Source organism: Stegostoma tigrinum, unplaced genomic scaffold, assembly GCF_030684315.1.
Source record: "Stegostoma tigrinum isolate sSteTig4 unplaced genomic scaffold, sSteTig4.hap1 scaffold_236, whole genome shotgun sequence".
In the NCBI taxonomy this organism is placed as follows: Eukaryota; Metazoa; Chordata; class Chondrichthyes; order Orectolobiformes; family Stegostomatidae; genus Stegostoma; species Stegostoma tigrinum.
The window spans coordinates 65,158-90,014 of NW_026728170.1; the positions used below are offsets into that span (position 1 = coordinate 65,158).

Sequence of the window (24,857 nt, forward strand, 5' to 3'; positions counted from 1 at the left end):
AGCTGATCAATGGTTCAGTGACGAGCGCAGGCAAACACGCCGGGGTCAGAACCATCTGAACCTAAACTGATGCCAGCCCATTATAAATGCCAGATTTGGCTGCTTGCATTCCAAACAGCAGAACCGACACATTACACACAGGGCAAAGTGATTGCAACAGCAACAGACCAGAAGTCCGGCCATAACCAGTCATAAATGGTGATTGACAGTTAAACAACCCCCTGGAGGAGAGGGCTCCACAAATATCCCCATCCGAAACAATGGAACAGTCCTCCACATCAGTACAAAAGTCAAGGATGTAGTATCTGCGCCATCCTCAGCCAGAAGTATTGAGTGGATGACTTAGCTCACCCTCATCATGACCCCCGACAAAATCACAGATACCAGTCTTCAACCAATTCAATTCACTGCACATGATCCCAAGAAAAAGATGATAAACTAAAGACACGAAGAAGGTAACTGGCCCTGTCGCCATTCCTGCAATGGGACTGAAGGCTTGTGCTGCACAACAAGCCGTGCCCCTGGGGAAGCTGTTTCATTCCAGCCCCAACTCTGACACCTACCTGTCAATGTGGACAATTACTCAGCTGTGCCCAGTCCCCTAAGAGGAGAATAGTTACAATCTGAGCAACTGCCACACCCTCAGTCTCATCAGGGTGGTCGGATTGGTGGAAGTTGTTTGTGACAGAGCTGTCAGGCAGCACAGAAATAACCTGCTCAGTGTGGGTTCTGATGGGTCCCCATGTGGAGATGGTGCTGCTGTGGAAATATCATTAGATTACTAATCCAGACCAGGCTAATGCTTTGGCAGCCAAGGAATGTAAAGACAATTAACAAAATACCAAAATTTCAAATCTGATGTCAGTAAAAGTGGGCCTTGAAGCCAATATCAGTTGTAAAAACCAATGTGCTTCAACAATGTACTTTCAGGATGCAAATCTACTGTGCTTTCCTGGTATGTCCTAAAAGTGACTCCAGACCCGTGTTGAACTCTTCAATGGTCTCTGAGGCAGGACAGGCTGCAACATGACCTGCAAAGTTTTATACTCAATGCCCAGGCCACTGAAGGCTGTCATGCCATATGCCTTATTGACTACCTTTTGCACCTGTGTCGCCACTTTCAGTGATCTGTGTACTTGGACACCCAGATCCCACTGCCTATGAGTGCTCTTCAGGGTTCTGCCATTTACTGGATATTTTCCAGCTGGATGAGACCTTCGAAAATGCATTACCTCACATGTTTCCAGATTGAACTCCATCTGCCATCTCTCTACCCAAGTCACCAACCTATCGATATTCAGCTTTGTCCTTTGACAGTCCTCATCGCTGTCCGCAATTCCAACAACCTTTGTGTCATCAGCAAACTTACTAATCAGACCAGGTATATTCTCCTCCAAATCACTTATATATATGACAGATAGCAAAGGTCCCAACACTGATTCCTGAGGAACGCCACACTTTTGATCTCAATATGACCCAAACTATCTACACACCCTTCCCCAGACTCATCATCCACCACGTCCTTCTCTATGGTAAATACTGACACAAAGTGCTCATTTAATACCTCGCCATATTCCTCTGGCTCCGCATATAAATTCCCTTCCCTGTCCTTGAGTGGGCCATCCCTCTGCCTGGCTACCTTAATTTTCCTTAATCTTGTTGGTCAATGACTTTTCATGACCTCTTTATAGCCGCCCTGACTCCTCGTTTAAATTTCTTTCATCTTTGCTTGTATTCCACCCTCGCTTCGTATATTCCCATCCTCCTTGCCTTAATAAATTCTTCCTTTTTCTTTTTAATTAGGCTCACAATATCTCCCACTATCCAAGGTTCCCTAAACTTGCTGTACTTTCCCTCATCCTTACAGTAGCATACTTGTCCTGAGTCCCCAGCAACTTACACTTGAAAGACTCCCACATATCAGATGTGAATTTGCCCTCAAACATCTGCCCCAATCTACATTCTTCAGTTCCTGCCTAATATTGTTGTAATTAGCCTTTCCCCAATTTAACACCTTTCACTCGATGACTACAACTATCATTATCCATCAGGACCCTTAAGCTTACTGAATTGTGATCACAGTCTTTGAGCTATTCCCTTCTTGAGACACCGACCACCAGGGCAGGTTCATTCCCCAATATTAGGTCCAGTACGGCCCCTTTCCAAGATGGGCTGTCTACATCGTGATTCAAATAGCCCTCCTGGATGCTTTTTACAAACCCTGTCCCATCCGATCCCCAAGCACTAATTGAGTCCCAGTCAATGTATGGGAACTTAAAATCACCCACAACAACAACCTTGTTTCTTTTACATCGTGCCAAAGTCTGGCTACAAACCTGTTCTTCTATCTCCTGCTGACTGTATGGAGGCCAATAGTAAACCCCAAACATTGTGATTGCAGCCTTCCTGTTCCTGAGTTCTACCCATATTGCCTCGCTGTATGAGCCATCCGAGGTGTCCTCCCATGGTACATCTGTGATATTCCCCTTAGCAAGTAGTGCAACTCCCCCACCCATTATCTACCTGCCTCAATCCTGCCTGAAACACCTGTATCCTGGAACGTTAAGCGATCAATCCTGCCCCTCCCTTAACCAAGTCTCTGTAATAGCAACAACATCATAGCTCTGAGTTACAATCCAAGCTCCAAGTTCTTCTGCCCTACCTGGCCTACACTTCTTGCATTGAAGCAGGTGAACTTCAGTCTACTAGATACGCTTTGAACAGCAACCACTCCCAGACTGTTCTTTCTCTGAGCCTTACTGGCCCTATTCTCTAGTTCCCTTTCAGTCCATTCACTTTGCATTGATTCCCACACCGCTGCCAAGCTAATTTCAATCCTCCTGAGTGACACCAGCAAACCTTCCAGCCAGAATATACACCTAATATTTTCAAATCCCAAAACATCAACTTTCCTGAACCTCTGATACTGCCTGGCCTGTTGTGATCATCCAACTCTACACCTTGTTAACTCATATTCCAGCATCGTCAGTTCCTACTATCTCTGAGGAAGTTCTGGAATGAAACCAGTTCACTTGATGACCATTGTCAGTACTGGCCTCTCCCTGGTGCATACATGGCGCGCTCTCTCAGTGTTGAAAATGCCTTCCTCTCCTTAGTTTATTTTCCTGGCTGATAAACTGTTATATCTCTGTGCGGTCACAATGAACTGAAATTTTAATGTGCCCACACTGAATAGAAGTGGTTGACAATGTAATTGCACAATTTTCTGTACCACAGTCACAGTAACAGCAACAACACTATTGCTGCTGGAGGTGACTGGGGATGTTGGGGATGAGATGGCCTTGTGGAATTATTTCTAGACTATTAATCCAAGGACCCAGGTAATGACCCACACCCCAATTCAAATCCTGCCACGGCAGATTGTGGAATTTGAATTCATTGAAATACCTGGAATGATGAAACTATTACGCCATCATTGATCATTGGGGAAAAAAACACCTGGCTCACTAATGGCCTTCAGGGAAGGAAATCTGCCATCCTTACTTGTCCTGGCCTACATGTGACTCCAGACCAACAGCAATGTGGTTGACTCTCAACTGCCATTTGGAATGACCAGTCCAGCCACTCAGTTATATCAATCAACACAAAGTCTCACAGAAATGACACAGGGCTGACCTATTTACCAGCAATATACAGCATGTGTACGGTAGGGATGCAAGAAAAAAGCTCACAAACACCTTCTCAAGGGCAACGAGGAAAGGGAAGTAAATGCTGGCCCAGCCAGTCACACTCACAAACCATTAATGCATAAAGAAGATGACCACATTCAGCAAAGACTGAGGTGACACAGCTTACTTTAAGCAGGGACTTAGAAGTATATCTACATGGGCATGATATTCAGGAATATGGGAAAAGGCAAAAAAAAGTAATTAATTTCACATTTTATTTCCATCCCATCTGAGCATCAACAACCCCTTTTTTTGCTTATATTTGTCTCTTGCTGTCTCTTTCTCAATTTATTCAACTCATTCCTTCCCCATTCAAAACAAATATCCCTGTCAACAGCATAAATCACAATACTTGCCAGCAGATTTCAGTTCTGAATTTTTTTCAGTCGACTTGAAATGTTAACTCCATTTTTATTTCATCAGAGACTGCCAAACTGTTCACTTTCCTCAGCACTTTGTTTTATTTTTGTTTCAGATCTCTGACATAATTCTTTCTTTGGTTTTACCATTTTTAAAATAAATTTCACAGGGTGTTGAAATCATTGGCAAAAGAAACATTTAATGCCAGTCATTAATTACCTTTAGCTATGACCATTCTACAAGGCAGTTTGAAGCCAGAAACATTTTGTGGGTCTGAATTCACACTTAATTCACCCCGGGTAATAACGTTAGATTTCTTTACCAGAGGAGATCAGTGAAATGAGATCGGTTTTTTGACAAATTGCTGCTGGTTTTATGGTTGCTACAGGTGAAATTGGCCATGGTTACAATTCTTATCATTAGAATGAAAGTCCGACCACCAATTGTGGTAGGATTTGAAACAATATCTGTTATGTAATAACCAGTGTCTCTGCATTACCTGCTGATTGACTTAACTACTCTAATATGGAGTCCCTATCGTTAGTTAGTTGGAAAACAAGAACAAGGGTGTGATCAAATTATTTGTAACTTGGAAGACTGGTCAGAAGACAGCTGGAAAAATAAAGCCTGAATTTTACCAAGGCACGGATAATGGTTTATCCAGCCACAGCGCAGAGGCAGAGGGGGAGAGTGCAGATATTATGGAGCTGGTGTCGGACAAATTTGGTGATGGAGACAATAGTAAGGCATAAATCAAAAAAGGCCCTCAATGTTGTGAACAAGCCTTGTTCTCAGATGCTTGCGAAGGATGAGTCTGAAATTCATGGACAATAAAGCGAGGTTTTAATTGAAACTGAAGATAATTGTTTAAATCTTTTCCAAATACAGGTAACAGAAACGGCAACAAAGTTGTATATGCCTTGCGGCAGTAGTGACTGGACAGAGATAGTAAGGCTTACCAGGAACACCAACAACAGCGAGAATGGGATAGTAACCAGCCTGAACAATCATCAGTACACCTTCTATTCGAAGTGGCAACGTTGACCAAGATGCGGCAAGATAAATAAGACCTGAGGATAAACCCCTGCCCATTGTTGTAACATTCCAGTCTATTGTTCTCAGATTCTGATCCATTGTTGTAACATTCCAGTCTATTGTTCTCAGATTCTGATCCATTGTTGTAACATTCCAGTCTATTGTTCTCAGATTCTGATCCATTGTTGTAACATTCCAGTCTATTGTTCTCAGATTCTGATCCATTGTTGTAACATTCCAGTCTATTGTTCTCAGATTCTGATCCATTGTTGTAACATTCCAGTCTATTGTTCTCAGATTCTGATCCATTGTTGTAACACTTCAGTCCATTGTTCTCAGATTCTGATCTCTCTGCCCCCTCTCTCTGCAGCTGCCGATCCCTGTTAGTGCTGTCAGTGTTGCCGGGCAGGAATTATCTCCAACAGGAGGCAATCCAAAAGGTCCACCTTGATATTCAATGAGATAATCAACTTCTAGTGAAAAATATCCTGTGTGTAACTATTCATCAGAAATTCACCAAATCATTGAGTCAGAAAGTTGTGAAGAATGGAAGCAGAGGCTTCAGTTCACTTCATCCATACCAATTACATATCCCAAATAAATCTTGTCCCATTTGGTAGCTTTTGACCCATATACTTCAAAACCTTTCCTAGTCACATACCCATCTTTTCAAATGTTGTAATTGTACCAAACTCCATTACTTCCCCTTGCAGCTCATTCCACACACTCACCTCCCTCTGTGTGAAAATGTTACCCCGAGGTTCCTTCTAAATCTTTTCCAGCTCACCCTAAACGCACAACCTCTAATTTTGGACTCATACATCCCGCTGAAAACACCTTGTCTAGATACCCTATCTAATGTCCTCCTGATTTTATAAATCTCAGTGAGGTCACCCCTCAGACTTCGAACCTCCAGGCAAAAGCCTATTCAGTTTCTCCCCGCAGCTCAAACCTTCCAACCCTGGCAACATTCTTACAAGTCTTTTCTGAACCTTTTCAATTTTCACAACATCCTTCCGATAGCAGGGAGACAAGGAGTGCATGCAATATTCCAAAAGTGGCCTAACCAGTGTACAGCCACAACAGGACCTCCCAACAACTACACGCAATGCACTGGCCAATAAAGGCAAGTTGTACCAACTGCAACAGTAGTAGACTCCGAACTTTAAGGGCATTTAAATGGTCATTGGATAAACATGTGGATGATAATGGAATAAAGTCGTTTAGGTGGACTTCAGATTGTTTCACATTTCAGGACAACATCGAGGGCCGAAGGGCCTTCACTGCACTGTAATATTCTATGTTCTATGATAAGTGCTTTCTTTACTATCCTATCTTTCTCTGAATCCACTTTCAAGGAACCAGGCGCCTGCACATCAGGACTTATTGCTCAGCAATACTCCCCAGGGCCTTACCATTTAGAGCACAAGTTCTGCCCTAATTTGATTTCCAAAATGCGACATGTCCGATTTTTTCAAATTAAATCTACCTACCATTCCTTGGTCCATTGTCCCATCTGATCAAGATCCCATTTTACTCTGAAGTAACCTTTTCCAGTGTTCACTACATTTCCAATTTGGTGAACTTCTAGCTGGAAGTTTTCAAGGTCAAATACTGCCGGTCTAGCTCCACTAAAATCCCAAATGAATGAAAACGAAAGTCTGATTTTCCAGAAAAAATATTGATCTATAGAGCTAATTGCTGTATTTGATGTTGTGGGATATATTTGCAAAATGCAGTTCATGCATAACGTGAAAGAAAAAGCCAAATCACAGCTCAAGTCACAGATAATTAAAGACAACGTAGCATTTTTTGAAGCAGCTGGAGGAGCACTCAAAATGCCATGCCTAGTGGGTGTCGACGTCAAGGTAAGTGTGATTAATTTAGTTTTGTTTTTTTTATTGGAACAGACATGTTGAGCTGAAGGTCCTGTTTTTATGCTGAATTGCTCTCTGACCTTAATTTTTGAAAACAGAAAAAACAGTCTCACAATTTCCATAATATGTCAGCTTTTGAGCTCCAGAGAGCCTGTTTGGCCAGCTGTGTTCATCCAGCTTCACACTTTGGTATCTTGGATTCTCCAGCATCTGCAGTTCCCATTATCTCTGATCACAATTTCCATATGTTGTGAGCATCAAGTGATGATGATTACAATCTCCAAGACCAGACAGCATCCTGGCTTGAATCTATATCATTGTCCATACACTGACACTTCTTCAGAATCCTGAACATCTCCATGAAACATATATTAGTGTCCCTGGGTTTCACCATCATATTCTGAATGGAAATTAGACATATGCAATAATTGCTGGTCTTGCCAACAAAAGTCATCTCAACAGTACAAATAAAAGTAATCTGTACTATGAAGGACATATATTCAGCCCAATCTGTTCACTAAAGCAGGTTTATTGAGATTTTAACTTTGTTCTATGTCTCTGATCTTGCTGAAAAACCATGAAACTTTCCTGAGTATTTTCATAGTGTTGTTCAAAAATCGTATTTGCAAGTTGTACACATCATTCTGAAAGGCAGCGCCTTCGTGGCCATGTGAAAACTTGGATCAGGAGTAAGTGATTAGAAAAATCAAACCAAGCCTGGCATGCGGTGAGCTCTTGAATGATGTGGCCTCAAATAAACATTCCTCTCCACCCCTTATAACATTGGTGTGTTATTGTTAGTCAAGAGTCTGTCTGCCTCTCTCTTAAGAATATTCAATGATGTATCCTCCATGTCTCTCTGGAAAGACTTCCATCAACACACAATCCTTTGAAAGTGTAAAAGAAATAAGCCACCATTGTCTAACTGACATATTCTCCAGTTTAACGGTCCATCTTGTGGTGTTAATCTCTTGCACACATGGAAATCATGTTTCAGCACTCAACTTGAAAAGACTGCTCAGAATATTTTGCGTTTAAACAAGATCATGTTTCATTCGCCTGAAGTTCAATAAATCCAGGGCCAGTCTGGTCATGATTTGCTCTGAAGATAAATACTTCTCGAAGGAATCACTTCAGTCAATCATTTCTGGATGGCTTCGGATTTCATCATGCACACAGCCTAATGCAGTTTCACCGTTACTCTGGAAAAGTGTCCAAAAACTGCCCTCTTCAGCCATGAGACTGCTCGACCACATCCTGCAGCAAACCAGGTACTACAGCCACATCACCTTCCTTTGTACCTGCCTATGGAACCAGATCATCCCCATTGGACTACAGTCCACGTTCAAGCCTTCCCAACTTGGCCCCAAACGTGACAATGTCTACATCCAGAACATTACAACACTTCAGAAGTGTTTCTCCCAGCGACTCCTGAAACACATACTCGCAGCAATGCGACAGCATCTCCAGGCACTGCAATCCAGCCTACCTCATCTCAGAGCCTCCCTCTCTCAAACCTACAAAGGACCTCTCCTGTTTTTTATTCTTCATAGGATCCAGAACCTGAACTCACAATTCTACTTAGCTCTGGTGGACACAAAAAACCGTAAGTACAGTAAACTTCCTGGTGCCTACCTTCCAAAACGGGCAGCCTACACCTCCCAAATTCCCAACCCTACCCAAGAACTCCCCCACAATGTGCCCGCAGCATTGGCCATGTGGCCACTGTCGGAGCAACCAGGGATGACTTCACATCCTCCACCGCCGGATACACCGTTTCCGGGACAGCAAATGCCACAGCCGCCATTTCCGAGTCCAACACCACAGACACTGAGAGCACACCGACCATCACCGCTGCTGCCTCCTCCGACCCCGCTCCTCCCACCACCAATGCAAACGGCGCTCCGCCCACCACCGATGCAACTCCGCCCATGCCAATGCAACTCTGCCCACTGCTGACGCAACTCGACACACAACCATCTCCGATGTCCACAGCCAGCACAGCCAGCAGCTCCAGAGGAGACAGAAACACTGAGCCCTGTCGAGTCTTCACCATCCCCACAGACCTCCCCCTTACTGAGGACAAATGATCAGTCCTCAGTAAGGGGCTCACCCTTGTCCCCCTGCACCCACACATCAATCAATACCGGTTATGCTTGGACGTTCAGTAGTTTTTCCATTGCTTCTCCCTCCATGCTTACTTCTCTAACCGTCAGCCTAACACTCCGTCTGCTGACCCCTTCATTCAGCTCTAATGCACTCCCTCCTCCTGGGCACCATCCCAAGGTCTCCGACCCTCCCTCGACCTCTTCATCGCCAAGTGCCACCGTGACATCAAACGCCTCAACTTCTCCACCCCTCGCACTCACTCCAACCTCTTCCCTGCAGAACGTGCAGCCCTCCACTCCAATCCCAACCTCACCATAAAACCCATGGACAAGGAAGTCGCAGTTGTAGTATGACTCACTGACCTCTACAACACTGAGGTTACATGCCAACTCTCCAACAGAACCTCCTACTGCCCTCTTAATCATGACCCCACACCCGACCACCAAACCATCATGTCCCAAACCATCCACAACCTCATCACCTCAGATGACCTCCCACCCACAGCTTCCAACCTCATCATTCCCCAACCCTGCAACGGCCGCTTCTATCTCCTTCCCAAAATCCACAAACCTGCCTGCCCTGGTTGACCCATTATCTCTGCCTGCTCCTGCCCCACTGAACTTATCTCCACCTAACTGGAATTCATTTTTTCACCCTTAGCCCAGGAACTCCCTACCTACATCTGTGACACCACCCACGCTCTCCATCTCCTACAAAACTTACAATTCCCCAGCCCCAACACATCTTTACCATGCACGTCCAGTCCCAATACACCCGCATTCCCCATACAGATGGCCTAAAGGCCATCCGCTTCTTCCTATCCCGCAGGCCCAACCAGTCCCCCTCCGCTGACACCCTCATCCGCCTAGCCAAACTTGCCCTCACCCTTAACAACTTCTCTTTCAATTCCTCCCACTACCTACAAAAGGGGTGGCCATGGATACCTGCAGGGACCCAAGCTGGGCCTGCGTCTTTGTAGGTTATGTGGAACAATCCCTCTTCCATACTTACACAGGCCCTAAACTCCACCTCTTCTTCCGTTACAGTGATGGCTACATCGACGCCACCTCATGCATCCACGAGGAGCTCAAACAGTTCATCCACTTCACTGACACCTTCCGCCCAACCCTTAAGTTCACCTGGACCATCTGTAATGTCTCTCCCTCCTTCCTGGACCTCTCTGTCTCCATCTCCTTCAACCACCCAGAAACCAATATCCATTTCAAGCCCACTGACTCCCACAGCTACCTGGAATACAACTCCTCCCACCCACCTTCGTGCAAATATGCCATTCTCTATTCCCAATCCCGCTGCAACTGCTCCCAGGATGAGGAATTCCGCCCCTGTACATCTCAGATGTCCTCATTTTTCAAGGACCGCAACGTCCCCCGACTCAGTGGTTGAGAACTCCCTCGAACGCGTCTCCCACATTTTGCACAACTCATCCCTCACACCCCGTCCCATCCCTTGTCTGCTTTCCGGATGGACTACTCTCTCCGAGCCTCTCTTGTCCACTCCACACTCTCCTCCAGCCCCACCACACCCGGCACTTTTCCCTGTAACCGCATAAAGTGCTCCACCTGCCCCTACCCCTCCCTCTCCCCCCCACTCATCTCGATCAAAGGCCGCACATCAGCTAATGTGGTAGACTGCATCCACTGTTCCCATTGTGGCTCCGCTACACCGGAGAAACCAAGCGGAGTCTTGGTCACAACTTTGCAGATCACCCATGTTCGGTTCGCACTAAACACTCCCCCTCCCATTGCTCGCCCCATCCCCCTTTTATGAAGAAGGGTCGAGGCCCGAAACACCAGCTTTTGTGCCCCTGAGATGCTGCTTGTCCTGCTGTGTCCATCCAGCTCCACAGCTTGTTATCTCACACTCTCCAGCATCCGCAGCTCCCATTGTCTCCCCCTGATTGGTGGAAGAATAACCCCGCCCACCCGCCGCACGAATGACGTGACCAAAAACAAAGCCCAGCGGGTCTCGCAGCTTCTGTGACGGAGTAAATACAGCTGACGTTTCGGGTCCGGGGATTCTCGCTGAGAAATGGGCCCCGCCCTTGTCCTCTGATTGGTTGGAGGAGAAGCATTTCCGGTGCCTTTTCTGTCCCGCCTCTTGCTTGCTATTGGTCGTTAGATGTCAACCGGCATCTTCAGCTATGGAGCATGCGCACAGCTCATTATGACTGTGAGCATGCGCACTGGGAGAGATATCCCGAATGCAATGGTCCTCCCTGAGAGCCACAAGCGGTGAGGACAGGTTAAAGGGGAGGGCAGCTTCGGTGCTGTATTCCAGCAAGAGGGCTGCAGGGTTGCTCAGTTTAGGTCTCAGGTCCCAAACAGGGGTCTTCTGGTGCTGCGTGTAGGTTGCAGAGAGCCTCAGGCTTCTTCCCTGAAACAGGCCGAGACTGTCCTGTGAGAGGGAAAGTCCTGTCAGCTTTTACCCTGTCAAGCCACTTCAGAATGTGATTACAGCAATGAGAGGTGTTCTCTTTAGAGCAGAACTCAAATGTGTACTCATTGGTTAGAGGTCTTTCCACTGTGTCCTGTGTTAGCACCCGCGCTGAGTTTTTTAAAAATCATTTTGGTTTGAATCTGAGAGTTGAACGGTGACGTCTGGTCTGTGAGCAGTAGTTGTGCTAAAAATACAATACAAAATCAATTATTGGTTTCTGAGGCCAGGCCTGGAAGTTAATTGCTGGATGTTTATTATTCAAAAACTGTGTAGACTCTTTTGGCCATCAATAAGATTAGCATCTGAGAACTGGTGCCAGCAAGTTTGGGAGGGAATGTGGTCAAACAGAATGACTTTAAAACTGGGCCAAATGCGCATCTTTGACACTGAGCCTCTGTCACAGCAGCTGGCTGCTGGTCTGACCGAGGCTCAGAGAAAGACCACAGAGTGGAGGGAGAGAGCTGAGCAGGGTGGGGCCCTGTGGTTTGGATATTGGGGTTATTCTTCACCCATCACCCCACCACAAAATCCAGCCAGTTGTTTATCTCATTGTTCCCTTCCCCAAATTTGCCCCCTTTGTACCTGCAGCCCCTATCCCACCCCTTGCTTCCCCCAGTATCAGCAAACTTCCAAAGATATTTCTGACATACTCTCTTACTTTTCTCAGAACATTCAACAACTTGAAAACTGGATGAAAATGAGAGACAGAGCAGCCACTGCAGAAGCTTCCAAAATCACTCTGCACGTTCTTGAACTGCTGCAATCTGCGTAGTGAAGTAGCTCCCATGTTGCAATTTGGTAAGGAGTTACAGGATTTTCATCCAGTGGTGATAAGGTTGTGCTGTTTTTTTGTATCAATTATCGTCATTTTGTTCTTATGTTCCACCCTTCAACAGAATGGAAACATAGAAAATAGGAACAGGTGCAGGCCATTGTAGCTTTCGATCCTTCTCCGCTAGTCACTTTGATCATGACTGATCATTCTACTCAGCCTCTTCCCGCTTGAGAGCCAGACCCTTTGATTCCTTAAGCCCCGACAACTATACATATTATCTTCTTCTTGGAAGCATCCAGTGTTCGGCCTTAACTGCTTTCTGTGGCAGCAAATTTCACAGGGTCACCAGTCTCTGTATTTTTTTTTTGATTTCCTCATTTCAATCCTTTACAGCCTAGCCCATGCCCCTAATCTCTGACTCCCTGGTCATTGACAACATCCTTCCTGTATTTACCTAGAATTTTATTGGTTTCTGTGAAATCTTTCCTCATTCTTCTAAACTCCAGTGAATTTCATCCTAACCAATCCATCCTATTCTTATATGGAAGTCTTGCCATCCCAGGAATCTGTCTAATCAACTGCTGTGAACAGCCTCCAGAGCCAGAAGTTCCTTCCTCAGATAAAATTTAGAAATTTACACATACCATTCCAGGTGTGGTCTCACTAAGATCCTGTACAATTTCAGCAAGACATCCCTGCTCCTGTACTCAAATGCTGTCACTCTGCAGGTCAAAATACCATTTGCCTTCTTCACCCCCTGCTCCACCTGCATGCTTCCTGTCAGTGACTTGTGTTTTCCTAGTTTTGTAATCCAACTTGATAATCTCGAACTGAGACACATTTCTCATTTAAATGACTAATTGATTGTATAAATACCTGGGATCCACCATGGACCACAGTACCACACTGGTCACTGGTCGGCATACAAGAAGTGACTGTTACCTTGTGCCAAACAGTTCTGTATCCCTGTGAATACCCAATCTCTCATGCTTTAAATGTACGTGCTAATCTCTTCTGTGGGACCTTTGAATTCCTTCGCAAAGCCGACATAAGCCACATCCACTGCCTTTTCAACTCTAAATGTTGCATTCTTGAAACATTCCGGCAGTTTTGTCCAACATGATTTCCCTTTCGTAAATCCATACTGACTCTAATTCTGTCACTGTTTTCCAGTGTTATTCTAAGGTTCATAGTTCTCAGGCTTCTCCCACATCCCTTCTAAAACAAAGAGATAATATCAGCCTCTCTCCAGTCATCTCACACCCACCCATATTTATAGATGATACGAATATTTCTGCAATTTCCTCCCTTACTTCCCACAACATCCTCAGATACACTAGATCAGGTACTGGAGATTTGTCAACCTTTATATTTTCTGAGACATTTAGCACTTCGTCTCCTGTAATGTGAACTATTTTCAAAATATCAAAAATTATTTGAGTTCTCTAGCCTCCTTCATTACAACTTGTCCATGCCGACCAGGCTTCCCAAACTGAACGAGTCCCACTTGCTTGAGTTGGGTCCATATCCCTCTAAACCTTTCCTATTCATGTACCTGTCCAAATGTCTTTTAAATATTGGAAGTGTACCTGCATCTACCACTTCCTTTGGCAGTTCATTCCACATAGAAACAACCTTCTGTTTGAAACAGCTTCCCCTGGTTTCCCTTCAAATCTTTCTCCTCTCCTGTTTAAAAAATACCTTCTAGTTTTGGACTCCCCGATCCAATGGAGAAGACCCTTGCTGTTCACATTATACCCCTCACGATTTTATAAACCTCTCGAAAGCCACTGCTCAACCTCCTATTTTCCAGTGAAGTCCCAGTCTCTCCTCATAACTCATACCCTCCAGTACTGGTAACCTGTAGACTGTAAGTGCAGCATGAAGCCACCCAGAGTAGAAAGCTAATCCAGCCACGAGAAGCATCACCTAACCTCCACCTCTTTGGCCCTTCGTCAAATAGTCTGGCAATAAGAACTGCCCAGATTCTGACATGAACAGGGAACGTTTCAGTTTGCTTTCTGCAGCCCCCCAGTCTTGAAATTCCCCTCGCAAATGAAAAGGGATCTTCCAGTCACCTTAGGTGTACTCTTCATGATTTTATAAACATATAAATCACCCCTCCATTCTTAGACTGCAGTGGAAAAATGCCTCAACCAATCAAGCCTCTCGTTATGATTCTCAACCTCCATTCCTGGCAACTTCCTGCTAAATCTTTGCTGAATCCTCCCCGGGTTGATGATATCCTTCGAAGAACAGGAGATCTGAAGTGGACACACTACTCCAGAAGAGGCCTCACTGATGTTCTGCACAAGTTCAACATAACGTCCCAACTCCTATACTCAAAAGGTCTGAGCAGTGAAGGCAAGCAGGCTAAACACCGACTTCACCACCCTTTCTACATGTGATGCCAACCTCACAGAATTAAGGGCCTGAACCCTGAGGTCTCTCTGTTCGACAACACTAACCCCAAGGCCCTACGTTTAATTGTACAAGTCCTGATCTTGTTTGTTTTACCAAAATGAAATACCTTGCCTTTATCCAAATTAAACACAACCTCCCATTCCTCAGCCTCTTAACCCTATAAATCAAGATCTCTTTGTAAACTTGGACAGCCTACTTCGCTGTCCACTATCCTGCCTATTTTGGTGTCATCTGCAAACTTACTGACCATGTCTCCACTATTCTCATCTAAATCGCTTTTTTTTATATAAAGTCAAACAAAATTGGAGTGAACACTGACCCCTGTGGAACACTTCTGGTAACAGGCCTCCGGTCTGACAAACAACCCTCTACCACCAGTCCCTGTGCCCTGTCACTAAGCCATATTTGTATCCAGTTGACAAGCTCCCCCGAATCCCATACGATCTAACTTTACTGATTAGTCCACCTTGTTGAACCTTGTCAAAAACTTTACTCTTGTCAAAATAAACTACGTCCACCGTTCTGCCATCAATAATTTTCTTTGCTACTTCTCCAAAAAACTCAATCAACTAATCATTCCTTGACTCTCCAAATGCATAAATCCTACATTTGACAATTACCTTCAACTACATGCCCAAAACCGAAGTCAGACTCAGGTCTACAGCTCCCAGGCTTCTCCTGATATTCCTTAAACAAAGGCACAATTTTAGCCACTCTCCAGTCATCTGGCACCTCACTCGTAATTATAGATGATACAAATATTTCTGCAACGTGGCCCCATGTTTTCTCTTTAACTTCCCACAACATGGTTTGATGCACTAGAGCAGGACCTGGAGGTTTAAAGTCAGAGTGTAATACAGCATGGAAACAGGCCCTTCGGCCCAAACTGGTCTGTGCTAACTATGGTGCCCACTCAGCAATTTCTAACTGCCTGCATTTGGTCCATATCCCCCTCTAAACACTTCCATCCATGTACCTGCCAAAATGTGTTTTAAACGTTGCTATTGTACCTGTCTCAACGACTTCCTCTGGCAGCCCATTCCAAATATGCACCACTGTCTGTGTGAAGAAGTTGCCCCTCACGTCCTCCTTAAATCTGCCCCCTCTCACCTTAAATCTGTACACTCTAGTTTTCCATTCCCCATCCCTGGGAAAAAGACTACGTGCATTCATTCTATCTATGCCATTCATGATTTTATTCACCTCAATAAGTTCAGCCCTCATTCTCCTCCATTGCAAGGAATAAAGTCCAATCCTGGCCAACCTCTCCTCAGAACTCACCTACTATTCCTAGCAACATCCTTGTAACTCCTCTTTGCACATTTTCCAGTTTAACTTTGCCTTTCCTGTAACAGGGTGACCAAAACTGTACACCACACTGCAAGTGTGGCCTCACCAATGACCTGCACATCTTTAACACAACATCCAAACTCTTATATGCAATGCATCGACTGAAGAAGGCCAGCATGCTAAATGCTTTCTGAACCACCCTGTCTACCTGTGATGCTGCTTTGAACCAACTGTGCACTTGTGTTTCTCGGTCTCTCTGTTTCACAATATTCCTCAGAACTTCACCATTTACTGTATAACTCCTACCTTGGCTGAACTTTCCAAAGGCCAACACCTCACACTTAGCTGCGTTGAATTTCATTTGGCAATCCTCAGCCCACTTCCACATCTGATCACAATCCCCCTGTAATTTTTGATACCTCAGCGATACCTCTTAAATTTGCAGGTGATACAAAATTACTAATCATGGCATATACATTCATATCCAGATCATTTATGTAAGGGACAAATAGCAAAGATCCCAGCATCGACCCCCGTGGCACACCATTAGCCACAGGCCTCCAGTCCGAGAACCAACATTCAGCCATCATGCTATGCTTTCTACCATCGACCCAATTTCGAATCCCATGAGCTAGCTCTCCCTGGATCCCACACAACCGAACCTTCATGACTAGGCTGCCATAACGTACCTTGTTGAAGGCCTTACTAAAGTCCATATAGACAGCATTCGCTGCCCTAACCTCATCAGTCCTCTTGCTTAACTCCTCAAAAAACTTGAATAGATTTGTCAGACATGATTCCTGTGCATAAATCCATGCTGACTATCCCTCATCAGATCTTGAATATCCCAGCTTTGGTTGATTGACTCCCTGAATATCATCTCCAATACCTTGTCTACCACTGGTTCACTGGCCTGTAGTTCCCTGGCTGGTCTTTGCTACCTTTCTTAACCAATGGGACAACATTAGCCACCCTCCAGTCTTCTGGAATTTAAGTCGTGAGAAAAGATGAAGGGAAAAATCTCTGCAAGGGTCTCTGCAATTTCTTTCCCAGCCTCCCACAGTGTCTAAAGATGGACTTCATCAGATCCAGTGGAATAATCAACCTTAATGTGCTTTAAGGCTGCAAACGCCACCTCGATGGTCCAAAACATACCCACTTGCTTCCCTTGTTTCCTTAGCATCCATGATTCTCTGCTTAGTAAATACTGAGGAGAAATATTCATTGAAAATCTCCCCCATCTCCATGAACAGTTTTCAAACCAAAATATTTCCACCCCTGACTTGTCCCCCGTCAATTTCTTTCTCAACAGTGAAAACTGATGAAATATATTCCTTTCAAATCTCTCTCCTCTCCTGATGCTCAACACAGAGTTAATCTCTTTCATCTTTATGGAGCCCTGCTTGCTCTTTCGGTGCTCACTTGCTTTTAATGCACTTGTAGAAACTCTTTGAATTATTCTTAAGCTTATCAACCAAGGCAGTTTCATGTTTCCTTTTTGCCATCCTGATCTCCTGTTTAAGAATGCCCCTAACACTGTTTACACTTTCAAGAGATTCATTTGAGCCAAGTTTTTTTTATATATCTACTAATTCATATATTTTTTTATTCTTGACTAAAACCCGAGTATCTTTTTTCACCATTGTTCTCTAATCCAACCAACCTTACCTTTCACTCTTTCAGAGACATAATGACTCTGAATTGTCACCTTTTTGAAAGCCCTCCCCGCACTTATCAGACATCCTTATACCTGCCGTCTACTCATGTCAACTTTTGAAAGTTATAAAAACAGAAGCTGCTGGAAAAGCTTAGCAGGTCTGGCAGCATCTGTGACGGACAAATCAGAGTTAATGTTGCGGGTCTGTTAATCCTTCTTCAGAAGTGTTGAAAGTTCTTTTCTTATAGCATTAAAATTTGCCTTACTCCAATTAAAGCTTTTACTTTTTCTGGAAGGCATATCCTGTTCCAAAATTGTTTTAAAACTGATAGTAATTCTGTCACAAGACTCAAAGTTTCCCTGTACTGTCACTTCAGTCACTTGCTATGCCTTATTTTTTTTCCCATAGGAACATCGATTTATTGATAAAGAAAAATTTCTTGATCGCATTTCAGAAAATACTCCCCATCTAAACCTTTAACACAATGGCAGTCCCAGTAAATGTTTGGAAACTGAAAATCACCAACTATTATAACCTTGTTATTCTTACACATATCTGAGATCCCTCTGCATATTTGTTCCTCAGTTTCCCTCTGACTATTCGGACACCTATGGTACAATCCAATTAGATGATTGTTCCTTTCTTATTTCTTATTTCTAATTTCAACATATGTTTTCATGGGATGATTTTTCAGAAACATCTCTTCTAGTGATAGCAGCAATGTTTTCCTTATTTTTAAAAAAAATCCCTGCGATTGGCCCATATTCGCTCCAAACCATTCAAATTCATGTCCTTATCTGAATGTTTTTCAAACATCGTTACTACCCACATCCATCACTTCCTCTGGCAGTTCGTTCCACACACTGAGCACTCTATATAAAACAAAAAAATGCCCGTCATGTCTTTTTTAAAATCTTTCTCCTGTCATTTTAAAAATATGCCCCTGGTTTTGAAATCCCCAACCTGAGGGAAACGACCTTTGCTATTCTTTATCTGTGTCTCTCATTATTTTTTTTAAACCTACATAAGGTCATCCCTCAACCTCTTACCTTCCCGTGAAAGAAGTTCCCGCCAATCTAGCGTATGTTTATAACTCAACGCCTTCATTCCTGGCAATATCCTGGTAAGTGTTTTTCCAAACCCAATCCAGTTTAACAATATTCTTCCCACAACAGGATAACCAGAGCAGCACGCAGTCCTCCAGAAGAGGACTCGCCAACATCACTTCCCAACTCCTGTACTCAAAGGACTGAGCAATGAAGACAAGTGTACTAAATGCCTTCCTCACCACCCTGTCTACCTGTGATGCAAATTTCAAAGAAAGATGTACCTGAAACCCGAGGTTTTTTTTTTCTGATTTGCAACACTACCCAGAGCCCAACCGTTAATTGTGCAAGTCCTGCCCTTGTGAAGTATTGCGTTGTGGTAAAACAAACATTTATCCAAATAAAATTCAATCTGCCATTCCTCAGCCCATTGCCCCAATTGATTAAGATCTCTCTGAAATCCAGAAAACCACGAGGCCATCTCCCTTGTTATGACAACAAATAATCATCAATGAAAAGATGTTCTGCTTCATTTGTACAAGGAAGGTGTCAAACCAAATCTCGAATACTGTCTGCAGGTTTTGGTCTTCCGTTCGTTTATTCAAAGTGGCTCAGAGGAGGTTTACAAGATTGAAACCTGGAATCAGTGGGTTGTCTGAGGAAGATGGATTGGGCAGGAAAGAAGGAAAAGGATTTGTCAGGAGCTGCTGATTAAAACAGGAAACTGATGTGAGCCAGGATATAGGGTGTATTGAAGTAGAGTCTGTTTGGGTTCAGCTGAGAAACACCAATGGGCAGAAAATGACCTTAGTGCTGCATATGGACCCCAAGCTGCAGTAATATTGGGGAAGGCATTAGGGTGGAATTGAGAGATACAAGGCATAAAGTTATGGCTTTAATTACAGGTGACTGCAACCTACTTATCAATTGCCCAAATCACACTGTAGCAGTACAGTGCAGGAGGGATCCTTATTGTCTATATGGTACAATTTTATGAATCAACATGTTGAAGAATCAGATGGGTATTGTATGATGAGGATGGAATAATTGACAATTCAGTTGAGTATGGGCCCTTAAGGATGGATGAGTGACCACAATAGGATAGAATTCTTCACAAAGCTGGAGAGTGATCATGGGATGTGCGGGAGTGGAATGTCTTATCGTGGGAGCAGATGCGACGGAGGCGGAGGAATTGGGAATAGGGGTTGGAATTTTTTGCAGGAGGGTGGGTGGGGGGGTGGTGTATTCTAGGTAGCTGTGGGGGTCAGTGTGCTTGAAATGGACATCAGTTACAAGCTGGTTGCCTGAGATGGCGACTGAGAGGTCCAGGAAGGTGAGGGATGTGCTGGAGATGGCCCAGGTGAACTGAAGGTTAGGGTGGAAGGTGTTGGTGAAGTGGATGAACTGTTCGAGCCCTCTGGGGAGCAAGACGCGGCGCTGATACAGTCATCAATGTACCGGAGGAAGAGGTGGGGTTTGGGGCCTGTGTCGGTGTGGAAGAGCGACTGTTCCACGTAACCTACAAAGAGGCAGGCATAGCTGTGGACCATGCGGGTGCCCATGGCCACCCCCTTAGTCTGTAGGAAGTGGGAGGAGTCAAAAGAGAAGTTGTTGAGGGTGAGGACGAGTTCAGCTAGGCAGGTGAGAGTGTTGGTGGAGGGGGACTGGTCGGGCCTGCGGGACAGGAAGAAGCGGAGGGCCTTGAGGCCATCTGCATGCGGAATGCAGGTGTATAGGGACTGGACGTCCGTGGTGAATATGAGCTGTTGGGGGTCAGGGAATTGGAATTCCTGGAGGAGGTGGAGGGCGTTGGTGGTTTCACGGACGTAGGTGGGGAGTTCCTGGACCAAAGGGGAGAAAATGGAGTCCAGATAGGTGGAGATGAGTTCGGTGAGGCAGGAGCAGGCTGAGACGATGGGTCGACCAGGACAGGCAGGTTTGTGGATTTTGGGAAGGAGATAGAAACGGGCCGTGCTTTCCCTGAAGGATAGCCGTGAGCCAGATGATTTTTTTTTCCTGACGATTGACAACGGTTTCATGATCATCATTAAACTCTTCGTTGAAGATTGGTAGTGAAAGACTGGTCACGAAGAATATGGGCTCTCCTTACAAGCAGAAACAATGAATTTATAATGGGGTGCAAAGTGATGGCAGACCAATTAAATATAACTGAGGTTTTCAAGAAGGAGGATACAAATAATGTCCCAAAATTAAGGGGATCTCAGGGTCTAATAGGAAGGTGGAATCAGTATTAGTAGGAAAATGATATTGGAAAAACTAATGGGATAACAGGCAGATAAATCTCCAGAGACTGATAACCTTCATCTCAAAGTACCTTAGGAAGTGGCTGTAGAAATAATAGATGCACAAGTGGTTATCCTCCAAATTCTATACACCGTCAGTTTTTTATGGATTGGAGGATTGCTAATGTAACCCCAGTATGTAAGAAGGTAGTCAGAAAGAAAACAGGGAATTTGCATAAAATTGTTGGTTGGAAAAATATGTTAGGGTCAGCTATAAAAGATGGAATAACAGAGTCCTTGGAAGATAGTGTCAAGGGCAGACAGAGCCAGAAGAGCCTTTTTCCGTGCTGTAGACTGTGTTGGGCGTGAATTCCCTCCACGCCACTCACCATCCTGACTTGGAAATGTATTGCTACACCTTCAGTACTGCTGGTTCAAAATCCTGAATTCTCTGCCTAACAGCATTGTGTCCACCTACCACTCATGGGCTACTGTGGTTTATGCAGGCAGATCACTGCCACCTTCTCCATGACAACTAAACTCAGCCAGCAATGCCCACAGGGTGTTTTTTTTTAATTATTAAGGCCAAGTGGGAATGTGGAATCGAAGCGTAAATAGATCAGCTTTGACCTTCTTGAGGCTCGAGGGACAGAATGGACAACTCTGATTCCTAATTTGTGTGTTCTCTACTCCGATTTAAAATGCATCATCCCACTAGGAATGATGTTTTCCCTGTAAGTTAGAAGGATGACGGCTGATGTGATTAAATTTTTTCCAATGTTAATTGAAGCTGTTTGGGGTGTAGAGAGGAACTAATCCACTGGGTGAGTGAAGTGGGAATACAAACCCTGAACCCCCTCACCCACAGTAATCAGACAAGACTCGAGTTTCTTTGTCTTGCGGTTTATTCAAACAAAGGAATGAGGAACAAGTGTAGGCCACTCGGCCCCTCGACCCTGCTCTGCGACTCTATAAAATCACTGCTGATCTAATTTCAACCTCAGCTCTATGTGCCTGCATATCTCAGAATATCTTTCATCGTCTTGGTCAGCAAGAATCTGCATCCACTGCCTTTTGACGAAGGGAGTCACAAAGGTTCTCAGCCCTCTGAGAGAAAAGAAATGTTCCTCACTATTTCAAATGGACTCACCCTTACCTTTAAACAATGACCCTCAGTTCTAGATCCTTCCAGAAGAGGGACCACGTTTTCACCATGCATCTGGTCAGGTCCCCTCAGGAACTTTCATGTTCCAATTTAGTCTCCTCTTTCTTTTCTCACCTCCAGAGGACACAGGCGAGCCTGTCTCGATTTTCCTCTAGATTTTCTTTTAAGGCAATCCACTCATTCCAGGTATTAGTCCACTGAATTTGCCCCGAAATGTTTCATAACCTTCTTTAAGTTGGGTGACCAGAACTGAACACAAGTACTCAAAATGCAAATCTCACCAGTGCAAAAGGGGAATTAATTATCGAAAGGAGGACCATGAATTCCGACTTGCTTACAGGAATGCATTTTCAGCAAGCCTCGGTCATTTACACGTATCCAGTTACAGAGTGACACAGGTTATGGTCAGATAGGTGTACGGTTTGTATTGTTACACCGACAGCATTGTTGTGGTCTCACTCAAACCTCCCACTCTGGCTCTGCACAAATAATGATTGGCTCTGCAGCCAGTTCCCACAGCCTGATTTGTCCTGTATTTTTCATCTTCTGTCCTTTCAAAGATATCAAATGATCCAAGTGGAATAGCTCAACAAGACTGACAACATCGTGAAGGAAAAAAAAACAGAATTTCTGTTTCGTGTCTGGTGACCCTTACTCTCAACTTGAGAAAGGGTCACCAGACCTGAAACATTCACTCTGTTTTTTTTCATTCACAGATGTTGTCAGTCCTGCTGAGCTTTTCCAGCAACTTTTATTTTCATTCCTGACTTGCAACACCCCGCAGTTTCTTGTGAGCCAGGTGACAATCCGGCAGCTTTCATTCTACTTTTACTGTATTAAATTTATTTTCCAGGAAATTTGAAAGGGAACATTTACTGACAGGCAGCTCAACTCAAACACGGGATCAAAAACTGCCAGGGACACGTAATTCTCAGGAGCTTTGAACATGGAAGGAACAAGCATCGTTTACAGTGAAGAGAAACCATACATGTGGTCTGTGTGGACAAGCCTTCAGTCAGTTGTCTGGCCTGTCAGTACGTAAATGCAGTCAAAACAGGGTGACAACAATGACATCAAGCAGCACTTGCTTTGTAATATCATAGTGATGGATCTCAGTTTGAGTTAAGCAAGGGCCACTCATCTCCTCTCCTCCCTACATTCTTGGTGCAAACATGGACCAAACAGCTGAATTCCAAATGTGAGAGTGACTATCCACTATCTTAAGGCTCCATTTGACAGAGCATTGTATTAAGGAATCATGACAAAGTTAAGTTCAATAGGAACCAGAGAATATTATTCTTCCATGGATAGCTGGTTTTTAAAAAACATTGTGTCTTCAGACCTCACTGGATTGAAACAAGGTGAGTTTATTCAAACTTGTACCACATACACGCGGAAGAGGTCTATCAGCCGAGCTCGGAGACACTTCCATTTACAGCTACTCAGAAACAGCATATTAAGGCATTTTCACGTCAGAAGGGTTGCATGTAACATTGATATAAAATAAATGTATATGTAAGTTCTTACAACAAAACAGGATGCTGTTCAGTTTCTGACAAAGTTCTGAGTCCTCTAATTTCAACAGGACTGCCACTTCCATACTATCTTCAGAGCTTCTCTACCCCACTATCAGCTCACAGCTGGGCGAGTAATATTTACATGACTGTTATACAGATAGTTTCAGAGCCCTAAGTAACTGTTGATGTTTCGCTGTTATGGACCTTCAGTTAAACTGTCTGAGGCATGTGAATGTGAAAACATCCCATTCATTTATATACTTCTATAAATTAAAATCTTTTGTCTGCATTTGATTCCTGCACAGAGACTTTAATTTATAGAAGTAAACTCTTATCCACCTACACATTGATATGCAGGCACTACCCTGAAGCTTCCTGCCCAGTTAGGAATTCAGTGTAAAGCTTTTGTAACTCCTTTTCTTCTCACACATCGGTCTGCAGACACTGTCTTAAGATTCCTGACTGAATTAAAATCCGAATCAAACTGTTTCAATAGGGTTAGCTGGGGAAGTTTTGTAAAGGTGTGAAACCTCTGAAGCATGTAACTTCTATCGCTGACAAAGGGACCAGGGCACTGACTTTGTTCTAGTCAGACACACTGGCAACTTGAAATCAGAATCTGTCCCGGCCAACAATTCGAAATCGCCTCCTGCCATTAGCAGCTGCTTCACTAGCAATCGATACTATATCCTGGTCTTTTATATTGTTGATGGAATAACTGTTTGGTATCCTGTTTTTGTCTGTTGTAGTAATTGTTTTATGTATCATGTCACTGTAAGTTGTGAAATCGTTTTATGTATCATGTCTTTTGTAAACTATAAAAAGCGGGGACTGTCCGCTGCTCGGGGAGAATTACTTGAGACTGTGCACTCTGTGCTGGGTTGAGTACAGTAATTCTCCACAGCTTGCACTTAGCTGGTTATAAAAGGATTTGTGTTTTTCTAAACAGGCCAGTGTCTTGTTATTGCAGTAAGTCCATGAGGGTCTCCGAAAACGAACTTGACAACATCACAGCTCCGGAACTCAATCCCTCTACCAATAAAACCTAACACACCGTAAGCCGCCTTGACAGCACTATCAACCTGGGTGGCAACTTTCAGGGGTCTATGTAGATGGACACCAAGATCCCTCTGCACATCCACACTACCAATATTTGTTTTCCAATGACCCAGTCTTCTGCCTTCCTATTATTCCTCCCAAAGTGAATCACCT

At 44.1% G+C, this 24,857-nt stretch overlaps 1 long non-coding RNA gene across 1 annotated transcript; it reads left to right on the forward strand.

Moving 5' to 3' along the window:
• The first annotated feature begins 11,212 nt into the window (after positions 1-11,212).
• On the forward strand, positions 11,213-24,591 carry LOC132207980 (uncharacterized). The gene is made up of 3 exons (XR_009444068.1): positions 11,213-11,322; positions 12,195-12,325; positions 22,982-24,591. It is a non-coding gene; the product is annotated as an uncharacterized LOC132207980 (long non-coding RNA).
• The last annotated feature ends 266 nt before the right edge of the window (positions 24,592-24,857 follow it).